At 40.3% G+C, this 15,192-nt stretch overlaps 1 long non-coding RNA gene across 1 annotated transcript in view; it reads left to right on the top strand.

Moving 5' to 3' along the window:
- The window catches only part of LOC130540835 (uncharacterized), a 31,524-nt gene that overhangs the window by 14,065 nt on the left and 2,267 nt on the right, over positions 1–15,192 (top strand). The window contains exon 3 of the long non-coding RNA XR_008954834.1: positions 11,987–12,077. This is a non-coding gene — a long non-coding RNA (uncharacterized LOC130540835). The remainder of the gene's footprint in view (positions 1–11,986; positions 12,078–15,192) is intronic.

A 15,192-nucleotide genomic window follows, 5' to 3' on the forward strand; every position in this document is an offset into this window, starting at 1 on the left:
ATTGCTGTCAATGCTGCTGCCAGTGCCACTGGAGTGTTGCTTGGGCATCGCTGTGGGAGACAAGAGCAAGAGAAGTCTTCTCCCTGTGGCCTTTCTGTCCACACCTGGTGTGGATTGCTGGGCTTCAGGGTGCCTTTGATTTCAGGATGGATGATACTGAAGGGAAAAAATGGTAAACTCACCACTGGTTCAGGCAGACTTCAAAGTCTGTTCTCTTTCTCCATCCACCTGTTATCATCCATGTGTTACAGTCATCAGATAGTTCTTTCTTGCATTCTATTCAAGCATTATAGGTGCATTCAGTGAGAGAGACAGGGTGGTGTGTCTTGAATCCATCTTCTCTACAACCACAACCATAGCTTGCATTTTAAAGTTTTTTTGTAATAAGTACAAAATGAATGCCTTTTCATTGTAGATAATACAGAATATGCAGATAAGAAGAAAGTAAAAATCACCCATAATACTAACATTTCTGCATCACTTCTGTTGATTTGTGTTTTAAGCAAAATTAGATCATGTAGTGCATGTGGCTTTGTATTTTTTTTTTCTTTTCACTTAGTGGACTTATTTTCATGGTAATATAGATTCTTCTCCAAGATCACTTTTCAAAATTGCACAAAAAGGCAAACATCCCTTTATATGGATGTACCCTAATTTTTTATTTTATTTTTATTTTTTGAGACGGAGTCTCGCTTTGTTGCCCAGGTTGGAGTGCAGTGGCGCGATCTCGGCTCACTGCAGTCTCCGCCTCCTGGGTTCACGCCATTCTCCTGCCTCAGCCTCTGGAGTAGCTGGGACTACAGGCGCCCGCCACCACGCCCGGCTAATTTGTTTTGTATTTTTAGTAGAGACGGGGTTTCACTGTGTTAGCCAGGATGGTCTCGATCTCCTGACCACGTGATCCACCCACCTTGGCCTCCCAAAGTACTGGGATTACAGGCGTGAGCCACCGCGCCCGGCTGGGATGTACCCTAATTTTTTAACACCAAGTTCTTGTCATTGAACATCCAAGTTGCACAGCTTTTATACTGGTTGCAACCAAGGGGTAAGTAGCTGAAGAAGTCGCAACAGGTGTTAAACTCTCTTAAATACTCTTTAGGCCCCATTCGAATTTTTAAAACAAAAATATGCTATTTTACAACCCCACCCTAACCGCAGTTAGAAAAATGTATCCCCTGGAAACAGTACTATAAAGCGCAATGGCCATGATTCTCAGAAAACTGGTTAGATAGGACCCATGCTTCAACACAGCAACTGACATCTAAGCACAGAAGTTAGATGCCTGAAAGAAAAGCAGACAGTGTTGTGTCCTTAAAAATAAATGCATTGCCATTATTTTTATGTGTCTCTGTGCCTCAGCCCCTGCCGCACACGATAAAGATGCAACTGTGTCTGTGCTATAGCGATAAGACGCCATGGGGAAGTGCTTGCAGAGGCTGTGTTTTTTTTTTTTTTAAAAAAAAGCCACAAAGAACTCCTTAATTAAGTCTTCCTTTCACCCTTATTAAAATTCGGTGAAGATTACCATGGAATTTGTCCTCTATCTCACAAACAAATCATAACAATTTCATAAGACTTCCTCAGGCTGCCTGGAGTATAGCTTATTGTTTCACTAGTGTTTTATAAATAGAAAAATGTATATGAAATCCTCCAGCACACCCTTAGAAAGGACTTAGCTCAGCCTGTCTGTCATGATGACACTGTCAGAGAACTGGCTGGAAGCTGGTGACTTAAAATAATAATGTAAACTAAGGCTTAAAGAATACACACACACACACATATGTATCTAAGTGTTTGTGTGTGTGTGTGTGGATGTATGTGCTCATATGACAATAACCTCATATATGGTATTCCACTAGATGGCAACTTGAAATCATCTCCGTTGTTTTAAGGCTTATAGAAAACTCCAAGAATACATTGTAGAATAAGCTGTGATATCTAAGTATAAAACAATGGGGAAAAATAAGAAACTTTATAATAAGAATTGAAGGTCTCACAAAAAATATGAAACACTCTATAACATTAATGCATGCAAAACCTGATGTTCTGGAAATAAACAGGCCTAGAGTTGAGGTTTGACTATAATACACACGATCATCATAATAACTAACATTCAAGGAGCACTTAGTTTGGACTGAACTCTTTGCTAACCACTTTCTCTTTCATGCCTTTAAGAGTTTAAGATTAGTCTATTATTTTTACAGCAAAGACACAGAGGCTTTTAGCACTATTGCATGACAAGTCCCAAATCCCACCCATGTTAAGTTCTGGGTTCTGGATTTGAACCTGGGCCTCCCTGACCTCCGGGCCTTATTTTCAACCACCTTTTGTTTTCTTAGCTTCCTTGTTCTTGGCTCAGAATTCCCCCTGCCTCTATGTTTATTTGGTCTCACATCAGTTTTGGTGTTTGGATTTCATTACAGTTATGCCTTATTTGGAGAGCATCTTTTAAGGAGTGACAATATTTTTTTAAAAAGGTAATTTAAAAAAAAATTTTCTTCCAATAGATATTGGGACAGTTTCAGCAAGTAAAACAGCTCTGCATAGGTGATAGGGCTAAAGGAAAATGTTTTCTATGACAAGTGTTTGTTATCTTTACCTCTTCTCTGCACAATGAAGAGAATCCTGCTTGGACCTCAAGCCAGGGGCCCTCTGCAGCTGCCACCTTAGATGCTGGGCCTCACAGTCTGGTGTCTGGACTCTGGCTGCAGTAACTGGAGCAATGGGGAAGTAAAGACAAAACTGGAAATGTGAGGGTGAGCGTTGCTTTGGAAAGAACAGAAATTATCTGTGGGGAAAAACAATAAAGATGGGAAGAAAGCTGCAAGAGGCCAAAAACAAGGCACTGGTGGGCTGGGGGGGGATTTGGGGGGATCATGGGAAAAGGGGTGGGGAAACCTTGGGGTCACTGAGCCAGGAGACAAAGATGGGGAGGAAGAGGCAAGGGGAAGAGAGTAGTGAGAGGCACTGCCGTGGTTATTCATTGCATCCCCTTTCAGATTCACCTGAAGATGGGAGACAAGTCTGGCCATGTGTTGATTATTTTTCATGGCTGGTCTGTGAGAGTGACTCCAGTCCAAGCCTGGGCTGCACGGGCCCCTGTTCTAAATGGTCATTCAAGCTACTTTTTAAATGTGTGTTTTCATTTGTACAGTTTTTTAGTTTCATTTGAGATTGTTATCTCTTTTATTGGATTCTAAAATCTTAGTTGTCAGCATAAATTCTCCCACAGGGAGCCCTGTAGTCTTAATGAACGGAAATTTCTGTGTAAGCAGGAGATAGAAGGCATGGGTGAGATTAATACTATAGGGATCATGCTTTATGTTTTACATGCTTTTCTTGAAAGTAGAGTGGTTGCCTAAAATGATTTCTAGAACATTGCTGGTATACAGTATATTTAAAATTAATAAAAGTAAACAGCTGTACTGAAATGGAATAATTATCACATGCAACAGAATTGGCAAACTCCCTAATATATTTTATGCTAATTGTTGATCAGCTACTATGTACCAGGCATCAGGCTTCATGCCTACAATTCAATGATCAATTTATGAAACAGTTTCTGCTCTTAGGCTCACAGTCTGGTGGTGTAACAACCAGCATGCAGCTCGGCTTACTTTCTCCTAAAATAACTGTGCACAGCACAGTTTATCCTGCTCTATGATGAGGGTTCCACTCCTAATAAACTCCACAACTGTGACATTTATAACAAAAGTTTTGGTAAAGAACAAGGGTTGGGATGCAGTTGCAGACTTGCAAATACAAATGACTTTTCCCAAAGGAATTTCAGTATGAAAAGAGGTCTTGCAGCCATAACTCCAGCATTACAAACCTAAGCACCATCAAGCAAATCCAACCTTTGCAAATTTGCCATCAAGAAAATAAACCCTAAGGGCCTGAAAGAAGGCCCATCGCAATCTGGTCCTTTCTTACCATTGAAACAATGCCTTGTTTCTTACCATTCCTGTCAGACACCTCACCCTCCAGATGACTGAAGCATCTCATTCCTTGCGTAACTGATTGCATTATGACTTCACCTCCCCTAGAAGTGAACTGCATAAGGACAAAGTGTTTAATGTATATGTTTACTGCTATAATCTTACCACTCAGAACAGCACCAAGTGCATAGTAAACATTCAATGAATATGTAATAAATAGTCAATAAATCAATGAATTCAAGTCTCAGTTTAAATATTACCTCCTTGATGAAGCTACTTGTGGCCACCCCTGAGCAAGAAAGTTGTTCCTTACTTTGTTTTCCCATTGCCTCTACATATACCTGAGGTATAGCTATGTCCACCCAGTTGCAGTAATACACTACATTTTATGTAACTGCATGTTAAGTCTGCTCAGGCCGTGTAACAAAACACAGACTGGGTGGCTTAAGCATCAGACAAGTTATTTTCTCACAGTTATAGAGGCTGGAAGTCCAAGACCAAGGTGCTCATGTAGTTGGGTTCTTGGTGAGGGCCTTCCTTCTGGCTTGCAGAGCACCATCTCCTTGGCATGTGCTCACACGATATGGGAGAGAGAGAGCGTTGGTCTCTTCTTCCTCTCATAAGGACACTAACCTCATCACGCGGGCCCTACTCTCACGACATCATCTCAACCTAATCACCTCCCAAAGACCCCACATTCAAATATCATCACTTTGGGGGTTAGGGCTACAACAAATGAATTTTGGGAGGAGTCACATTCAGTTCATAACAACCTGTTTCCACCACCATCTGGCTAATTCCTCATTTGTGGTGAATGTTTCTCATTCATCTTTGAATCCTGAGCAGCTCCACCGAGATGCTGCCCAAATAATATTTGAATACTTACATAAGTATAACCTCATTGTTCCTTACAAATGTTCAAATAAATATGATCTCATTTTCATAACTGTTCAAATAGATGTGGTTTCATCTATCCCATAGATCAAATGCTGTGAGAAAATTTAAAAGGAAGAAATATTTAATTTTTTAGGTTTTTTATTTCAATAACTTTAGGGGTACAAGTGATTTTTGGTTATGTGGGTGAATTGTTTAGTGGTGAAATCTGGGGTTTTAGTGTACCCATCATGTGAGTAGTGTACATTGTACTCAATAGGTAGTTTTTCATTCCTCGCCTCCCTCCCATCCTCCCCACTTCTGAGTCTCCAATGTCCATTATACTACTCTGTGTGCCTTTGTGTACCCATGGCTTAGCACCCACTTATAAGTGAGAACATATGGTATTTGGTTTTCCATTCCTGGGTTAATTCACTTAGAATAATGGCCTCCATCATGTAACAAACCTATATGTCCTGCACTTGTATTCCAGACTTAAAGTAAAATAAATTTTAAAAATGCCACATAGAAACAACACCAGACTTAGATAAGGAGAGACTTTATTTGGAAAGATGACTGCAATAAGGAGAATGCTTTGACTTCAGGATGGACAAGTGTCTTAAAATCAAACAGAAAAAAGGTGTTTTTTTTTTTTTTTGTATATAGGGAAGAGTAAGCAGAGATGACAGGGACTATGTGGTGGAGGAGGGCAAGCAGGCAGGTGAACAGGTGGCGAAATCAGGTACTTCAACAAGAAATGTTTCTTTTGTGGTTAGCCAGGTCTCAGAAGGAGCTTTTAAGGGAGGATGTTTCACAACTTAGTGCTTTAGGGCTTGCTGAAACTTAGGGGCAAGCCAAAGTTTAGGGGCCCATGGGGAGGAGAGAAGCCTGATTAAAATTTGGTCAATGAAAGTTCTGTGGATAAGTAATAGGTAATTGTGAGCACTTGGTCAAAAACCATAGTTATTTTTCATGAAGACAATTGTGTGTTTATATGCAATGAGTTTGTTATTTTGTGGATTAAATATTTTTTAAATGTCAAAAAAATGAATAAATGCCTCCAGTTCTATCCTAGTTGTTGCAAAAGATATTATTTCATTCTTTTTATGGCTGAGTAGTATTTCACAGTCTATGTATCTACCTTTATACCAGTACCATACTCTTTTGATTACTATAGCCTTACAATATAATTTGAAGTCAGCTAATATAATGCCTCCAGATTTCTTCTTTTTGCTTAGGATTGCTTTGGCTATTTGGGCTCTTTTTGGTTTCACATGAATTTTATGATTACTTTTTCTAATTCTGTGAAAATCGACATTGGTATTTTGATAGGAATTGCACAGAATCTGTAAATCGTTTTGGGAAGTATGGTCATTTTCATGATATTAATCCTTTCAGTCCATGAGCATGGGACATATTTCCATTTGCTTGTGTCATCTGTTATTTCTCTCAGCAGTATTTTATAGTTCTTTCACCTACTTGATTAAGTATATTCTTAGGAATTTTATTTTCTTGTAGGTATTGTAAAAGGGATTGAGTTCTTGATTTGATTCTCAGCTGGGTCATTGTTGGTGTATAGCAGTGCTACTGATTTGTGTACATTGATTTTGTAACTTGAGACTTTGCTAAATTCATTTATCAAATCTAGGAGTCATGTGGAGGAGTCACTAGGGTTTTTAGGTATAAGATCATATCATTGGCAGAGATAGTTTGACTCCCTCTTTTCCAATTTGGATGCCCTTTATTTCTTTGGCCTGATTGCTCTGGCTAGGACTTCCAGGAAGAAATGTTCAGATTTTGATTTGAGGCTGAAAACATGTAATGTTTTGCTGTACACATAAAATGCTCAAGAAGTGAGTTTCAATTTGGCATGCTACAAATTCCACTGGCCAGATTTCTGCAGTCCTCCTAAGGCCCTTGTCATCTTACATGCTCTACATTTTATAAGTTCAACTTTACAAAGTCCTGAGAATGTTCACTGGTGACATTATCTCTAATCAGTTTTGAGACCTGAAGCCCAGAGAAGCTGAGTCAGTGGCCCAAGAGGCACAGAGGGATTTAATGGACAGGTGGAGATTAGAAGGGATAATTCTAAGTGTTTAATCCTCTCTTCTGTTCTCTGAGGCTCCAGAGAGCTAAGGACAGCTTGGAGAAGGGCAGAGAAGCAGGGAGAGGCAGTGGAAGCCTCACTGTCATGCCATCTTCTAGGTGGCAATCCCCCAGTGAACAGGCAATGCAGGGGACGCTGCTGGAGTCCTGGGCTGCAAGGTGGAGTGAAAGTAAATGTGTTCTTAGCCAAGAGACTCAAATGAGCGAGGAGACGGCAACCAATTCAGGAACAAGCATCACGGAAACAATTTGAACATTGACCTTTCACATAAGAGTACCAGTCTCCCAGGGAAGCGGCTACGCTGTCTGGGGTATATACCCTGGGGTTCACTGTCGCACACTGAGAAAGAATTCAGGACACAGACACATGTGGGTGGATTAAGGAGTGGAGAGTTTAATAGAAGAAAGGAGAGAGGAGAGCATCTCCTTGAGAGAGAGACAGAGAGACATCTGAAAAAGGGGGGAGGCAGTGAACCACAGCAGATTTTGTAGGCAGGCTGGAGAAGGTGTGTCTGATTTACATAGGGCTCACAGATTGGTTCGGTCAGGTATGACGTCTAGTCAGGAAGGCTTGTTGCCTCACCCTAATCTTATGCAAATGGGCTTTCCAGTTGATGGGGACATCTTGTCTGCTCCTTTACAGTACACGTGGCTGGGAGAGAAGGGACGGTGGAGCCGCCATTTTGAAAATGTCTGGTCCTCAGTTCCTGCCGGCATTCACCCGTGCAAGCTCCCAGCTTGCAGGCTGCTCTTTGTTAGAAAATGATTTGGGGCTGCTTTTCATTAAAAAGAAAAGCCTTACTGAGGACTCCCATTCCCTTGCTATCTGCCTGAGTAATTTCTTCTTAACTCCTATATCATCACCAGGAGGCCAAATCACAAGAGGATCTTTAATGGATGTGAACAATACGGGGCTTGGGACCTCTGACCATGACCAGTCAAGACACGATAGACAGCATGCTCTTTGATCTTGAGGAGTAATGATCAATTCTTACATATATACAGCACCTCAGTACTCACCAAGACATTCTTCCACATCGTTCATTTATCCTCACCATTGCCCAGCCACAGAGGCATCACCACTCTCAATAAATGAGGAAGCAGAGTGAGAAAGGTTGAGTGATTTGAGGAAGAGAACACAAGTAGAGAGGTAGGTGTTGAACCCAGACTTTCTGGCTCATGGTTCCGTGGACTGGACTTAGCACGGGGATGTGCTAAGCTTCAACGTGCTGGGCCGTGCAAGATGCTATTATATTCGTCTGACTTGAAACAGGAGAGGGCTGGGGCCTGTGGCTCACAAAATCATTCACTGAAATTATAATGTGGTATGTGCTGATCACCAGGGAAGCTCCTGAAAGCACTACTCCCCTAGATGGGTGCTTTAGTGACCTCAGTTTACCCAGGATGTCAGAGGCTCCCCATGGCTTTTTGCCATGAAAAACAGAGGCCACCTGCTGTGATGTCACTTTGTCTTTACAGCAGAGTGATGATGAGCAATGAGAGGTGAGCCCACAGTTCATATGCAGCCCTTCTGGCTTTGAGATGGGTTGTGCTCTAATTTCAGAATTTCAGTATGAAATCAGAAAGCTGCTTCCGTGTTGCTGCTTCTCAAACAACACCAGATAGTAACGTTGTAGTGGCCAGAAAGCAGTGCCAATTTTTTTATTGACATTTTTCTAAGTTGTAAGAAAAAAAATAGTTTAAAATGTGTACATACATTTTCAGAGAAATTCAGAGAATTTTCCAGCCTGGGAGTCACTTGTCTGGGAGAGAAATTCAGGATGGACCTTGGGGTTCAAGTTGGGATACTGAATCTATTCTTCAGATGATGAGGTTGACAGAGAGGGGAGTTCTAGGCACAGCCTGTGTTTTTTTTTTGTTGTTGTTGTTGTTGTTTTTTTTTTGTGTGTGTGTGTGTGTGTTTTTAAGACAAAACTGGCCAGGCAAGGTGGCTTACACCTGTAATCCCAACACTCTGGGAAGCTGAGGCAGGCGAACCACCTGAGCCCAGGAGTTCGAGAGCAGACTGACCAACAGGGTAAAACCTCATCTCTACAAAAAATACAAAAAAGCTAGCTGGGTGTGGTGGCACACACTTGTAGTCCCAGCTACTTGGGAGGCTGAGGTCGGAGGATCACCTGAGCCCAGGAGGTGGAGGCTATAGTGAGCTGTGATTACACCACTGCACTCCAGCGTGGGTGACAGATTGAGACCTTGTCTCAAATAAAACAACAAACCCTCTGGATCCCTTGATCTTAATGGCATTTTTTGGGGGAAGTTACTCCGTGTGTGTGTGTGTGTGTGTGTGTGTGTGTGTGTGTGTGTGTAACAAAAGAACCATATGGCAAGAGCAAGCCTACCATGATGTGCAGCTACCATAGTTAAACTTGATTTTGAAGGAGAGACCAGTTTTCTCTTTTATTTCCATAGCCAGAGAGTGCAGTGGCAGACCAGCAGTGCGGGGGAAGCCCTGGCCCCTGAAGGCGTTTGTTTCAGGCCTGACCTTTGGGTCCTTAATGTTTTGTATGTGCCTGTGTCCAGGTCACCAGAGTTCAGTGGTTCTTCGACTGTAGCATGGTGTGCATCAGAATTACCTGGGGGCCTTGATGAAACAGGTGACTGGGCTCTACCAGGTAGTTTCTGACTCAGTAGGTCTTGGAATGGGGCTCAGGAAATTGTATTTGGAAGAAGCTTGCAGGTGGTGATGCTGCTGGCCAGGGGGCTGCTTGTGGAGAACCACTGACTTAGACTGTTAACCAGGGAACAAGAATGGCACCAGAGTGGTTGTATTACCTGTTTCAAGAAGGGCACTAGTTGACAGTGACAGCAACCAGAGCTGAAAATCAGTCAACTCCTGGGCAGGTGGCACAGGTGTCTAGTTTCCTCTTTTAAAGGTCCTAGGACCTAGGATGGACAAAGGCTGCAGGACTGAGAGGTATTAGGTTGGTGCAAAAGTAATTGTACTTTTGGACTGTGAATTTTAAATCATTATAACTAGGCTCAAACACATCTTTATTAATCAAAATAGGAACCATTACAGTCAACACATTTTTGCCAAAGAGAAGTATGTTTGTTTATTCCTGTAGCATAAAAATCTATGCTTTGGGATTTGACCAACTCTTGGAAAGCATTTTCTGCATCCTGCTGGTTGTGGAAGCATTTTCCCTGCAAAAAGTTGTTGAGATGCTTGAAGAAGTGGTGGTTGGTTGGCGAGAGGTCAGGTGATATGGTGGATGAGGCAAAACTTTGTAGCCCAATTCATTCAAGTTTTGAAGCATTGGTTGTGTGATGTATGGTCAGGTGTTGTCATGGAAAAGAACTGGGCCCTCTCTGTTGACCAATGCCTACTGTAGGCGTTGCAATTTTTGGTGCATCTCATTGATTTGCTGAGCATACTTCTCAGATGTAATGGTTTTACCAGGATTCAGAAAGTTGTAGTGGATCAGACAGGCAGCAGACCACCAAACAGGGAGCATGACCTATTTTTCCTGCAAGTTTGGCTTTGGGAAGTGCTTTGGAGCCTCTTCTCAGTCCAACTACTGAGGTGGTCTTCGCCAGTTGTGTTAAAGCCACATTTTTTCACATGTCACAATCCAATCAAGAAATGGTTCGTGTCGCTGTGTAGCATAAGAGAAGATGACACTTCAAAATGCCAATTTTTAAATTTTTGCTCAGCTCATGAGGCATCCACTTGTCAAGCTTTTTCACCTTTCCAATTTGCTTCAAATGCCAAATGACCATAGAATGGTTGACGTTGATTGCTTCAGCAACTTCTCGTGTAATTGTAAGAGGATCAGCTTCAATGATTACTCTCAATTGGTCCTTTTCAACTTCCAATGGCTGGCCACTAGCTCTTCATCTTCAAGGCTCTTGTCTCCTTTGCAAAACCTCTTAAACCACCACTCCACTGTACGTTTGTTAGCAGTTGCTAGACCAAATGCGTCGTTGATCCTATGAGTTGTCTCCACTGCTTTATGACCCATTTCAAACTCGAATAAGAAAATTGCTCGAGTTTGCTTTTTGCCTAACATCATTTCCATAGTCTAAAATAAATATAAAATAAACAGCAATTAATAAGTCATTGGCAAAAAAAAAATAGAGAAATGCCCATTAAAATGACTTATAACATAACCACACTTATTTAAGAATGTATCCTAATATCAAATGGCAAATTTCAACAATGCAAAACCCGCAAATATGTTTTCACCAACCTAATATCACACCCAGAAGGATCCCAGAGAGGCAAGAAAAACCTTCTTTCAACAAGAAATGGGGCCAACAGGCTGCAAAGAATGAGTCATTTCATTTGAATTTTAAAATAGCTTTAACCTCATTGTTTCCTAGCCTGGTTGAATGGGACACATTGATTACAGAAATAATGTAACATATTTGTCAACATACGCAAGTTACAACACATCCCAAATTTTTATTTTCAGAGCACTTGATTATTTTATTCCCTTAATCTACAAGAAAAAAATCAGACTATTTTAAGTTCTCTAGATTTGTACACTTTTGAAGTAAACTGATATAAGAATTAGTGAAGAGTATTACTCTTTTCATACGAAACAATTTTCTGGTTCTAGAATAAATATCCATGTTCCTATGTTTACTTTTATTTCATTTTTCAAAAGATAGATACTTTATTCCTTATTTCTTCCTGTTATTTAAATAGATCATGAATCACGATGAGTTCTTAAAAACTGGCAATTAATGCTTTAATGCTCTGTAAATTTTAAGGTATAAGTTAGTTAAGCTAGCTATCTTTTGAGTTTCTCATTCTACAATTCAGTCTGTTATGTGAAAAAAAAATTCTTCTATTTTATTTCTCATCAGTTACAGAGCTAAGACTTACTGTTTGCTTTCAAACTTGTTTTAAAAAATCAATTTTAGATTTACCAAAGAATCGCAAAGGTAGTTCAGAGAGTTCTGTATACCCATGACCCAGCTTCTGCTAATGTTAATAGTTTAATCTTCCTGAAAATTTCCTTGTGTGGCCATTTGTAGTCAATCCTCCCTCCCCCATCCACTGATCTGTTTTTTTTTAAATTTTTTTTTCATATCTATAGCTCTGTCTTTTCCAGAATATCATATAAATGTAATCACACAATAGGTAGCCTTTTGGATCTGGCTTCTTTGACTTAGCAAAATGCATTCAAGGTTTTTTCACTTCATATACTTGCTAGACAATTGTGTATCAATTGTTCCTTTATTACTGAGTAGATGTACTAGAGTTTGTTTATCCATTAATCCATTGAATGACATCTGGGTTGTTTTCAGTTTTTGGTGATTATGAATAAACCTACTATAAACATTTGAGTGCAAGTGGTAGTACGGATATACATTTTTGATTCACTTTAGTAAATGAAGTAAATACCTAAGGGTGGCATTGCTGGGTTGTATGGCAAGAGTATGCTGAAAAAGTTAAACTGTCAAACTTCCAGTGTGGCTGTATAATTGTTCATTCTCCCAGCAATGAATGGGAGTTCCTGTAGCTCTGCATCCTCCTTAGTGCTCAGTATCATCAGTTTTCTTTATTTTAGTGATTCTAATATGTATATAATAGTATCTCATGGTTTCAGATTGCTTTTTCCTAATACCTGTGATGTTGAGCACATATTCATATGCCTATTTTGTCATCTGCATATCTTTGTAGAGCAACGTATTTAATTTTAATAAAGTCTAATTTGTAATTTTTTCTTTACGAATCATGCTTTAGTGTCCTACCTAAACGCTCACTGCCAAAACAAAGGACATACATTTTTTTTTTGCCTGTGTTTTCCTATGAGAAGTTTTATTTTCTTACCATTTTATATTTAGGTCTACAATCTATTTTGAGTTCATTTCTTTAAAGTTGTGAGGTATGTATCAAGGTTCACATTTTGCATATAGATCCCCACTGGTCCCAGTCCTGTTTATTGAAAAACCTATCCTTTCTCCATTAAATTACCTTTGCACCTTGTCAAAAATCAATTGACCTGGCTTCTGGTTTTTGTCTGGAGATGTAGACAGCTTGAAAAAAAAGTCACTTCAATCCTACAAGAAGAAAAAGCTAGGAAAATGGAAAATTAACTTTTCTTAAAAACATCAGAGATGACAGAGCGGGCAACTAAATTGAATTCTGGAGAGATAAAGGGGCCTACGGAGTGAAATAGGACCCAAGCCTGTGTGTGCCTGGGGCACACAACCATGGATGCCATATAAACAGATTAGGAGACTAAACTATGTTGTGGTCAGAATGTGTCCCCTTAAAATTCATACATTAAAACTTCATGACCAATGTGATCCATTAGGAGGTGGCGCCGTTAGGAGGTCATTAGTGCCTTTAAGAAAAGCCTCAAGGAAACTAGTAAGGCTCTCTTGCCCTCTGTTTCTTCTGCCATGTGAGGACAGTGTTGTCTCCTCCAGAGGATGCAGCAACAGGGGTCATCTTGGAAGCAGAGATGGCCCTCACGAGACACCCAACCTGCAGGTACTTTGATCTTAGACTTCCAGCCTCCAGAACTGTGAGAGATACATTTCTGTTCTTTATAAATTACCCAGTCTCAGGTATTCTGTTATAGAAGGAGCAATGGATTAAGAATAACAGAAATTTTTAATAAACTGCTAAAACCTGAGTGTGGGCTAGAGGAAGAGGGTAAAGCCCTTGAGGGCAGCAGATATAGGCAGATACAGAAGGTTTTTACCCTGTGTAGGCCTTTTCTCCAATAACTCACAGGGAGGATGGGGTAGGATTCAGGGAAAGCTCCCTGTCGCCTTTCCAACTCTGGTGCTTGTTGTTAGGGGATGAAAACAGCAGTGGCCAATGTGAAATTCAGACAGGCCCGTCTCCCATCTCTCCTATATAACAAAAGGTTTAGTCTGCAGGGAAAGGTTATCGAGGCTTGTAGCCAAGTCTGTGGTGGAATCTCATTGCAGCTTGGGTGGGGGCAGGATAGAGACAATCACCAAACCTCTGCCCAGACACATCTCTTTATTGCCCTTAAGCTAAAAAATAAAAGCCACATTCTGCAGGGGACAGGGTGTTAAAACCATAGCCTGAGGATGCTGGCAGATACCAACTGCAGCTGAGGAGTGGGGACAGGAGCAAAAGAGGTTCTACTTTTGGAGGAAGGACAGAAACTCTTGTGAAGGCCACCCCCCTGAAACTAGGTTCCCAGTAGCTGCTCAAGTCTGATGCTGAGTCAGAGGCTGTTCTCCTCCCCAACACGACATGACCAGCATGCTAACCAGCTCATGTAAAAATATAATAGGGAAGTTTGCCTGGACAGCTGTAAGAGGCAAATTATTTCTGGTGAGCAGTACAAAGCAAATACCCAAAGCCAATCAGAGAGACAAAAATAAAGTATCACTGGAAGGACTTGGAGTCTCTGGTGTCCATTATCAACAATAAACTCCAAGTCTGGTAACTATAGCAACAATGAACTTCAAACACAGCTCAGCTCCTGACTAGGTTAACACGAACCCTCATACTAGAGCCTAATTTAAGCAAATGCATGCTCATCTCTAAAAAGTGCTTATCTCAGTATTTGCTGTCATATATAATATGTCTAGCTTCCAACAATTTATAAGCCTTATCAAATGGCAATAAAAATACACTGTGACAAGATAAACTATCATCAGAACGAAGCTCAGGTATGACACAGATAATAGGATTAATGGATGGGGAATTTAATAGAACTATAATTAATATGTTAAAGTCTCTGTTAAAAAGATAGACAATATACAAGATCAGACAGGTAATTTCAGTGGAGAGATGAAAGCTGTAAGAGAGCATTAATGACAGCACTAGAAATGGATGAAGAGAGAGTGATTAATGGGTACAAAGATACAGTTAGATAGAAGGAATACATTCTAGTATTTGATAGTACAGTAGGGACACTGCAGTTAATAATAATATATTATGCATTTCAAAGTAGCTAGAAGAGAAGAATTGTAATGTTCCCCACACAAAGAAAAGATAAATGTTTGAAGTGACGAATATCCCAATTGTGCTAATTTGATCATTATGCATCATATACATATATCAAAATATCATATGTACCCCCAAAATATGTCCAACTGTGATATATCATTAAAAACCAAACACAATAACAGAAGTAAAGAATGCTTTCGACATGGCCAAAGCAAAGATCAGTCAACTTTAAGATAGGTCAATAGAAATTACCCTAACTAAAATGCCAAAAGGAAAAAGTTAGGAAATAACACAGTAACAACAACAAAAAAAGCATCGAAAAGTCGTGGGACAATTACAACTTTCTCACATGTTCCTATT

Source organism: Pan paniscus, chromosome 16, assembly GCF_029289425.2.
Source record: "Pan paniscus chromosome 16, NHGRI_mPanPan1-v2.0_pri, whole genome shotgun sequence".
In the NCBI taxonomy this organism is placed as follows: Eukaryota; Metazoa; Chordata; class Mammalia; order Primates; family Hominidae; genus Pan; species Pan paniscus.